The sequence below is a fragment of the Triticum urartu genome, chromosome 6 (genome assembly GCF_003073215.2).
Source record: "Triticum urartu cultivar G1812 chromosome 6, Tu2.1, whole genome shotgun sequence".
In the NCBI taxonomy this organism is placed as follows: Eukaryota; Viridiplantae; Streptophyta; class Magnoliopsida; order Poales; family Poaceae; genus Triticum; species Triticum urartu.
This window is the reverse complement of record NC_053027.1, coordinates 568,549,755-568,559,482: the sequence shown is the minus strand read 5'-3', so window position 1 is coordinate 568,559,482 and position 9,728 is coordinate 568,549,755. Positions and strand designations below refer to the sequence as shown.

Here is a 9,728-nt window from a genome sequence, read left to right as displayed (position 1 = left end):
GGATTTGCTGAGTCTGGACCCTTTCCAGAGACCGGTTCCTCGACGGCCCAAGAAGAAGACCGAAGAGACTCGTTCAAAGAGTACCGAGGACCGTACCTCCAAGAGGGGAAGGAGCAACTGATTATGCTCTTCGATAGTTGGCTCTTTTAGTTTGGTTGAACTTCGTTTGGTTGAACTTGTCTAGTGGTTATGAAACTACGTGGAACTATGTGTTTGCTATTTGTGGATCTATGTGTTTGCTATTTGTGAAACTATGTGGAACTCCGTTTACTAATTAGTTGAAGTTCGTTTGAAATGTTCTATGCACTTCAAATTTGTTAATGTGTATGTGATGCCCAAGTTTAATTGTTTGAGATCTGTGATATTGTTGTCATATTTGTGAAACTTGCTATAATATTACTGTCATATTGAATTTGAAAAGAAGCAAGCAAATGAACTTAAAATCATAAAACACAGGACCCTACTGCCAAGGACCCTGGCGGTAGGGTCAGACAACCTACCGCCAGGGCCCTTCCATTCTTCGTTACAGAAACTTTGCACTAAAAACATAGGACCCTACCGCCATGGGCTCTGGCGGTAGGGTCGCACAGCCTACCGCCAGGGCCCTTAAATTCTTCGTTACAGAAACATTACACTGAAAACACAGGACCCTACCGCCATGGTCTTTGGCGGTAGGGTCGCACATGCTACCGCCAGGGCCTCTGGCGGTAGGTACTTATCCACGTCAGCGCAGTCAAACGGCCGCCGTCCCCCTCCGTCGCACCCCTACCGCCATGGGCCGTGGCGGTAGGCTATCTAACCCTACCGCCAGGGGCCCTGGCGGTAGCAAAAGGGTCAAATCTCAAAAATTTTAGCAACAGGGATCAGATCCTGAAATTCTTTCCAAAAAGGATCAAAACACGAAATTCGGCCGCTCAGTGGAGATATAGGACCCTCTCTGGAAGCAACGAATGATTGGCGGGGGCAAACGCACATGACAACAGAGCAAGTACTCCACACAACTTTATTTGGAAAGAGACGGGCTCGCTTTGGAGCTACCAATCGCCCTGGTTACAAATCAAACAAACACGATTATATACAAAGAGTACCTACGTACGTGTGCACGCACATACGCCATGGCGCTTCATGGGCTCGCTTTTCCTCGGGTCGCCCTGCTGGCAGCACCCACGAGTCCGCCGGTAACAGCCGGACTACGGTCAAGCCCACGCTTCCTGCATTCCTCACCATCTGGCGTCTGCGAACCGCAAGCTCATCGTTTGCTCGTCCTCCACTCCCTACTCGGCAACCGGCGGCAAGGTATGTACGGTATAGTTGTGCTCAAAATGTATATATGTTCCCTCCGTCATTTAGTTCCGGCGTAGGAAGAAGGGGCAGCAAGGGGAGATGCGCAAGAGCTAAAGCTTCTGGGGACATGGAGGGGACCATTCGCGCTGCGAGTGAGGCTCGCGCTCAACTTCAAGGGTTTGAGCTACGAGTACCACGAAGAGGACCTTGCCAACAAGAGTGACCTTCTCCTCGTGTCAAACCCGGTGAACAAGAAGGTGCCCGTGCTCATCCACAACGGCGTGCCCATCTGCGAATCGCTCGCCATCTTGGAGTACACTGACGAGGTCTACCGTGGGATGGGACCATCCCTCCTCCCCGCCGACGCCTACCAACGTGCTAGGGCTCGATTCTGGGCAGCCTACGTTGACAACAAGGTTCACCATTTATTACCATTACTGGTGCATGTGCTAGTTTTATTAGTTTGTCAATGTAGTTCGTAATATATATTGTTTGTGTATATGCATATGTGTTTGCAGCTAGTTGCACCATGGTGGAAGATGTTTGCGTGGGCAAGACAGACAAGGAGAAAGACAAAGGGACGAAGCAAACGCTTGCAGGGGTGGAGATGCTAGAGGGGGCCTTGAGGGAATGCTCCAAGGGGAAGCCGTTCTTTGGAGGAGACAACATCGGCTATGTTGACGCTGTGTTGGGTGGTATGGTCGCATGGATGCAAGGAACCAAGGTGCTCTGTGGTGTGGAGCTTCTTCACGCCACCAAGACACCGCTTCTGCTGGCATAGATGGTGCGCTTTGGCAAACTAGAACTTGCCAAGGTGGTTCTGTGATAAGTCGATAGGTTGGTCGAGTTTGCAAAGATGAAACGAGCCCAAACGACTCTAATCTAAGATGTTTGAATAGTCCAAGAATAGCTGACGATCTTAAAAGGAGTGCACAGAAGTAGTCATGACACCGAATTATTATTGTTCTCTCTCATATGTTTCTTGTGCAATGTAGAGTGTTACTATTCAGACAACCTAGTATTTTGGAGTTCAATCATCTACACATTATTCCCCTCCTAGTACAAGTAGTGCGGTGTCGATAAGTTGTGAGTTTTATGGAGTAGAAGGATTTTTGAAACATATCTCCTATCCCCCTTCCCACATTAGTTCAGACTTTTGGAGTAACTGGACGGAGCATGAACTTAATATGGTCAGAGCCAAGAGGTTTTGAGTTCATAAGTCATAACCCTATGAACACAGTATTAAAAAATATATTTGCAGCTTACATCAATCCTACCCTAGATGTATGCAGAAGGGAGACCAGTAAGGATCAATGATAGATTATATTAGCCTTGTGTGACTACAGGATGCGGCAACACAACACCTTTGGACGGTTGGAAACATGCCATGGAGGCAATGGTAAAGTGTTTACATAGTACCATTAGGTCCATGTAATATGATGCACGTAGGAAGCGAAACACTTGGTGGAAGAGGCCAAAACTCATCATTGTCTTAGCATAGTTGTAAGAAAATAATCAAAACATCGTTTTCATCCACACAATTGTCCCTCTAAGCACGTTTGCGATGAGATGTCACATTGCAAATGGATGTTTGGCTATTTTCATTTGTGTTATGGTGGATGGAGGATGTGGCCCCGTCATTGCTAGTGATAGGACCCCCTCATTGCTCACTTCGGTAGCCGTTGTTTGCGAATCGCAGGATCAGTTAGAGCGGATCAGCTCAGCTACTACAGTTGGCACAAAAGATCTCCTTGCATGGGAAAGGAAACCTAGATAATATCCCCCTAATGGTTGGGATATTGTGGACGGGCAAAATTCAGCCTTGCCTCCCCCTGTTATTTTCGCTAGAAAAGCGTGCATCAAGCATGCACTGATCCGACACGATGTGGCCTCTCACATATGGCGCTTGAATATGGTTTTAAATCCAAGTTTTAGAAATATTTTAGCCTTTGCCGAAATCACTGAATTTTTGTGAATTTCAGTTTTCAGTTTTCATTTTGGCCAAAGGACCGAAATTTCCACTTGAATTTGATTCAGACTAAACCTAAACACTCTAAAAAAAACCAAAAGTAATTTTAAAAAATATTTGAATTTATGTGTACTACCCAAATTACTGAAATGCTTTAACCGAAAGGCGATTAGTTTAGTATGTACAGAAATTAATAAAATTTCATTGAAAGTGAGAACCATGCTATGTCCAATCATGCTTGAGGTGGCACCGGCGGCACATAAGATGTTGTAATTTTAGTAAGCGTCCGGTTTACATTTGTAATAAAAAATGTTCAACACTTCTTTTGAAAAAAAATGAAACAAGCCCCAGCGAGAAGAGCATTCCGTCCTATGCATGTGCTAATCACCCGTGACCGGCTGCTGAAAAACATGGGACCCACATACCGTATATGTGCAAGTGTGAGAAATTTTTGACCCGAAAGGGCAGGAGCTCTGCCATTGTATTATAGAGGAGAGAAACAAATGTACATGGGAGTGATCAGACAGGGGCTGATCAGCCCCAAGGATTACATGGGATTATTCCCGAAAGGCCTCCTCCAGGAGGCCGACATCATCTTTAACCATTTGCAACAAAACTGGAGGTTGTGTACTAGTGGCCTGGAAGACACGGCGATTTCGTTCCTTCCATAAGTTCCAGGTCATATACATCGCAAACCTAACCTGGGTTTTCTTGATTTCCTTGGGCCCAACTGAATTTAGCTTGCGCCACCACATATTGATGGAGGTTGCAGTAAGAGCAATATCAGCCATGCGCTGGTGAATACTTCTAGCAGAGAACCAGAGTTCCTTGGCATACGGACAACGGAGAAGGAGGTGTAGCGCAGTTTCCGGCGCTTGGTCGCAGAGGGGGCAGATAGGATTATGAGGCCACTCTCGGCGTGCAAGCCTGTCTGCTGTCCAATTTCTGTTTTGATGCAGGAGCCAAATGTAGAATTTAACTTTCCCTTCGGTCTTTGCCTTCCAAACCACTTCTAGCTGCTGTTGTGGGATTCGGCCAATGAATTAAGCTTCATAAGCAGATTTAGCGGTGTAGTTTCCATTGTTGGAGCGCTTCCAGACTATTGAGTCATGAGAGGTTGAAAGTTGTATTGTCTGCATCAATTCCCAAAGCTTTATGAACTGTAAGATTTGGGTCTCTGTTGACATTCTTTGGATTCCGCGCATCCATCTTTCCCCAGCAAGAGCCTCAGCCACCTTCAATTTTTTTCTCCAGGCCAATGAGAAGAGCTCTGGTGCAATATCTTTAGGGGCATTACCCTGCAGCCATCTATCATGCCAAAAAAGTGCAGTTTGTCCATTACCAATGGTAATCTCTGTGCAAGCCGCAAAGAGCTTTCTATCTATTTGGTCACATGGTACTGGAGTTCCTTTCCATGGATGTTGCAGTGAGTCCCACTCATACCAAAGCCACCGAAGACGTAGCGATCTGCTAAAGAGCGCAATGTCTTTGATCCCTAGGCCTCCAAGTTTTTTTGACGAACAACATTGTTTCCAGTTGACCATACATTTTCCTCCATGTGCCTCCTCTTCTCCAGCCCAGAGAAAATTTCTTCTACTCTTGTCCAGTTTTTTAACTGCCCATTTGTCCGCAGCAAAGCAAGTCAGGTAATAGGTTGCGATGGCCGTCAAAACAGAGTTTACCAAATCCAACCTCCCTGCTCTGTTCATGAGTTTGCCCTTCCATGGTTTAATTCTTGCACTGGCTTTGTCCAGAATCGGCTGAATTTCAGCCCTTCTTGGCTTCCTAGTGTTTAGGGGCAAACCCAGGTATCGACAGGGTAGGTTTCCTTGAGCACCTCCAAAGTCCATTAGAATCTCTGCGTGCTCAGGGTCTGTGCATCTTATTTTGTATGCAACACACTTGCCAAGATTGATCATTAAACCTGAGATCTCCCCAAACCTTATCAGGATCTTCTGCGCGGCTTCAACTTTTCTTCTAATGGGGTTTATGAACAGGGCAGCGTCATCGACATATAGGCTGGTCCTAATCCCCACTGATTTTTGCCTTATGGGTGATAAAATTCCAATATCTGTGGCTTTCGAGAACATACGCTGCAGTGGCTCCATAGCGAGTATGAACAACATGGGGGAGAGTGGATCGCCTTGCCTCAATCCCTGGTGATGGTAGAATGGATCTCCGGGGCTGCTGTTGAGCATGACACGAGAGGAGGAGGAGGACAGCATGATCGCCATCAGATCCATCCAGCATTGGCCAAACCCAAATCCTCTCATGACATCAAACAAATATCCCCAATGCACCGAGTCGAACGCTTTGGCAATATCCAATTTTAGGAAGACTAGTGGAAGCCTTTTGGAGTGAGCTTCCTTTATTGCATTCTGCACATATAGGAAGTTGTCCTGGATACTACGTCCCTTGATGAAGGCACTCTGGCTGGCGGAAATCTTTTTTGGGAGCTCCGGGGCGAGACGATTTGCCAAAATTTTACAAGTGATCTTCCCAATGCTGTGCATCAGACTGATTGGCCTGAACTCGGACGCGAGTGCAGCGCCGTCCTTCTTCGGCAAGAGCACGATGTGTGCCGTGTTCAGAAGGTGCCAATTATCTACTCGAAGGCTATGGAGCTGGTTTATGGCCATCAACAGATCATCTTTAGTTATGCCCCAACATTTTTTGAAGAAGCCACCAATAAAACCATCAGGACCTGGAGCTTTTTCGGAGTGCATCTCAAAAACTGCAGTTTTCAGCTCATCCATAGTGAAGCTGCCCTCAAGGTGCTGGAGGTTGAGTGTGGGCATTTCCAAAAAGTTCCAGTTTATTGCATGGCTGCGATGTTGTGCCTTCCCCATTAGCGACTTGAAGTGATCAAGCAGAATTTTGGCTTTCTCAGTGTGCTCATGGACCATGCCAGAAGGCCCCTGAAGGGTAGGTATGTGATTCTTCCTCCTCCTCCCATTTGCCCATAGATGAAAGAGCTTAGTATTGGCGTTTCCAACACGGATCCTTGTTAACCGTGAGCGCTGGCGCCACCGCATTCTTTCCACAGCAGCAAACCCCAGAAGCTTTAGCTTGAGCATCTTTCTAAGAGTGTTTTCTTCATCAGTTAACTGCCTCTCCTCTTGTGCCAGGTCTAAAAGGAAAATCAGCTCAGTGGCCACATTGTAGAGAGCCCTTGCTCTCTTGGTCTCCATTCTATCCCACTTCTTCAGAGCCCTTGCAGTTCTTGACAGTCTTGTATGAAGGACCCTAATTGCGTCAGATGAAACAACTGGCTTTGCCCAAGCCTTATTAACAGTATCCAAAAAATCGTCTTTTTTTAGCCAATAGGATTCAAATCGGAATCCTTTGAAGTGGCGCTGATGCATTGGCTTTAGTAGCAGGGGGCAATGATCAGAGATTGAAGAGGATGCAGGGGTGAGCTGGTAATTTGGGAATTTAAGGTCCCAATCTTTGGAGACCAAGATCCTGTCGATCTTAGTCAGGGTGACAATGTCACGCTCATTGGACCAAGTGAATTTTCTGCCCAGGAGAGGGTAATCAATTAGCTCCAGCTCATCAACAACACTCTTGAACCTTCCCATCATCTGCAGGTTTATGTTCCCATTATTTTTGTCCTCGGCTTTCTTGATCAGGTTAAAATCTCCAAGGACCATCCAGCATGGTAGAGCAAACTGCCTGAGTCCCTTGAGGTCATCAATGAAAAGGACCTTGGCCGCATCATCTTGGGGTCCGTACACAGCTGAGATGGTCCATCTGTCATTGTTGCTCCTGTCCATAATCTGCCCAGTAATGGCGTTAGGCCCATCAGCAAGGGGGTCATGAGTGATTGCAATGTCAGCGGAGCAGGCAATCAGGATTCCCCCTCTAGAGCCATTAGCTGGTTTGTAAATAAAGTTGTCACAGAAACGGGCCCCCAGTGTTTCGGCAATGAAAGCTGCTGAGATGGTCTGCATTTTTACTTCCTGAAGACAGATGATGTTGCATTGGTGCTCAGCAAGGAACATGAGGATAGCTCTTCGCTTAGCAAGGTTGTGGAGACCGCGCACATTCCAATTTAGTATGTTGTACTCCATAAAGAAAACTGAGGGAAACAGTCGACAAATGAGAGGAATTCCCCAGTACAGGGGCACAAACTGAAAAACACAGCCATGTCCAACTCCAGAACAGATTGGACCCAGTCCCGGCCAGCAGGTAAACTGGTAACAGCTACAAGCAGCAAGTAGAACAACTGAATAGAGCTGAAGAAGCAGACTAACATTGGAAACTTGTATAGAACAGCAGTACAACATCTAAGAACGACTGTCAGGCTGACTCAATCCCCGGCAGGCTGGGCACCCTCGGAGCGCCACCCTGAGGCGGACCGGAGGCGGAAATCAGGGAGGAGACAGCCGTAATGAAGCCCGAGGGGAGGGGTTTCTTGCAGATGTTCTTGAGTTTGTCCATCACATCCTCTTCGGTGCCAGTGGCTGCAGCGATCCCCTCCTTCTTCTTCAGGACGTGCAGCGCTTTATCCATGGATCTTGTGCTCCCTATCGCCGGGGGGCGGCCGGAGACGTGTGGCTTGTGCAGCAGTGGAACGGGGGATGGGAGGAGCGGAGCCGGGATTGGGGCAGAGCAGTTGTTGAGGAAGGTCTCGATCTGGATGTTGCTACTGCTGTCTTGGTCATCTACCGAGCTGGAAGGCAGGCTGGAGAGAGGCCCAAGCGGGGTGGCGTCCTGGGCCGGGCGTCTTGGAGAGGGGCCCCTCAAGGGCGTGGCCAGATCTAGCATTGGGCCGGTTAACAGGCCCATCCTGGGGCCGTCGTCGCTCGGGCCGAGCAAGAGAGTAGGTGGGTCGCCCTCTCGCTCGGCCATACCGAGGGTGGCCCCAACGCTGAGAGCGTGCCCATGGGGGGCCACATCCACAGCGTCCTTGCCATGCAGGGGCGCATGCAAGGGAGGCGACAGGGGGTCCGCATCCTGCATGCACAGCTCGTCCTCAGACCGCATCTCACCCGTAATCTGCACGCCTTGCCCACCTTCCGCCTGCAGCTCGCTAGGAGACATGAGGAAGGAAGCTGGCCGCTGGTGCACTTCCGAAAGCACTTGGTCGAGTGCCAAGGTTTCCTCTGTCGGGTTGTCAGCAAGGACCTTGGTCAGCGGTGCTTTCATTGGTGGATTAGGGCCAACCAAAGCCAGCTGATCCCCAACATCTTTATCACAGATTCGAATCTCCACCGGCTCCGTAGCAGTAGCGGGTTCAGAGCCACTACTTGTGCCTCTGTTAGCTTCAAAGACGGTAGCTTGACGGCGTCGGAAAATCTGTGGATCTCCGTTGCGGCCATGCATGGCAGAGCTGCTGCTTCCTCCATCTCCGTTGCGGGTTCAGAGCTCTCTTGCAAGGATATTGAGATCGCGGATGACGACGAGATCGGGGCCTTCGAAGGGGTTAGTGCGGCGGCTGCGGGTGGTACCGGAGGAACCGGGGGAGGCCATAGCCGAGAGGGGAGTGCGGCGGTGCGTGGTGAAGCGGCGCGGCGAGGGGGATGGCGGCGCGGCGGGTGGCGGGAGGCGGCGCGGCGGGTGGCGGCGCTGCGGGGTGTGGGCGGAAGCGCGAGGCGGCGGCGGCACGAAGTGGCGGCGGCGGCGGCGATGGGATCACGGCGGCGGCGGCAGGGGTTAGGGTTAGGATCGTAGGTATGATACCATGTTGGAAACGAATATTTTGGCAATGCTACTCGATGTATTGACAGGTGCATAGCGCACGTATATATGGAGTACAAGGTGGGCTACAACCTCAACTATACAATGACTAGGAGGTGGGCCGGAGTAGATTGCTAGCATTGGGAGTTGAGCGAAGACAGGAGTAGATCACGTGAAGGCCAAAATTTTGGTGGATTGCTATTAGTGCACAGAGGCGAGACCACGTTGCGTTTTGCTCGTGTACTTCAGCGCCGCGGTAATAGCTCAGATAATTTTTCGCAGGGTCAGCCATACAAAGAACCATGGCATCAACGGGTATTAGGTTTTGAGGTGGAGAAGTTCAAGTGAACTGGAAGCTTTGGGTTATGGCAGACAAGGGTGAAAAATTTATTGGCACAACAGGGATGTTTGAAGGCGTTGTTGCAAGATGTCAAGCCAGCTAAGATGGAATTATCATGGGATGGATGGAAATTTATGGAAGACGATTTGGGAGCCTCGAGCGTGTCATGTAGCCGGACAAGTTCGGCTGGGTCGGACTAGACAGTCTGACGTGATCGGCGTGAGTCGGTTGGTACAGAAGATGGTGGTGGGATCGGCGACGACGACGTAGGAGCATGATGCTGATGGTGACCGACTTCTGGGGCGTGGAACACGTGGCACAGACCCCGAGGGCTTGTGTGGCTTCGACAAGACTATGGAGCGGAGTTGATTCAAGACGGTGCACATGAGAGTTTGGAGTCGACGAGGCGCGGGGTGGCAAGTACAACCACCATGGAGTCATATTGAAGGTGGA

At 49.3% G+C, this 9,728-nt stretch overlaps 1 pseudogene; it reads left to right on the top strand.

Moving 5' to 3' along the window:
* Window positions 1-1,115: 1,115 nt before the first annotated feature.
* Window positions 1,116-2,170, top strand: LOC125513096 (annotated as a pseudogene).
* Window positions 2,171-9,728: the final 7,558 nt, after the last annotated feature.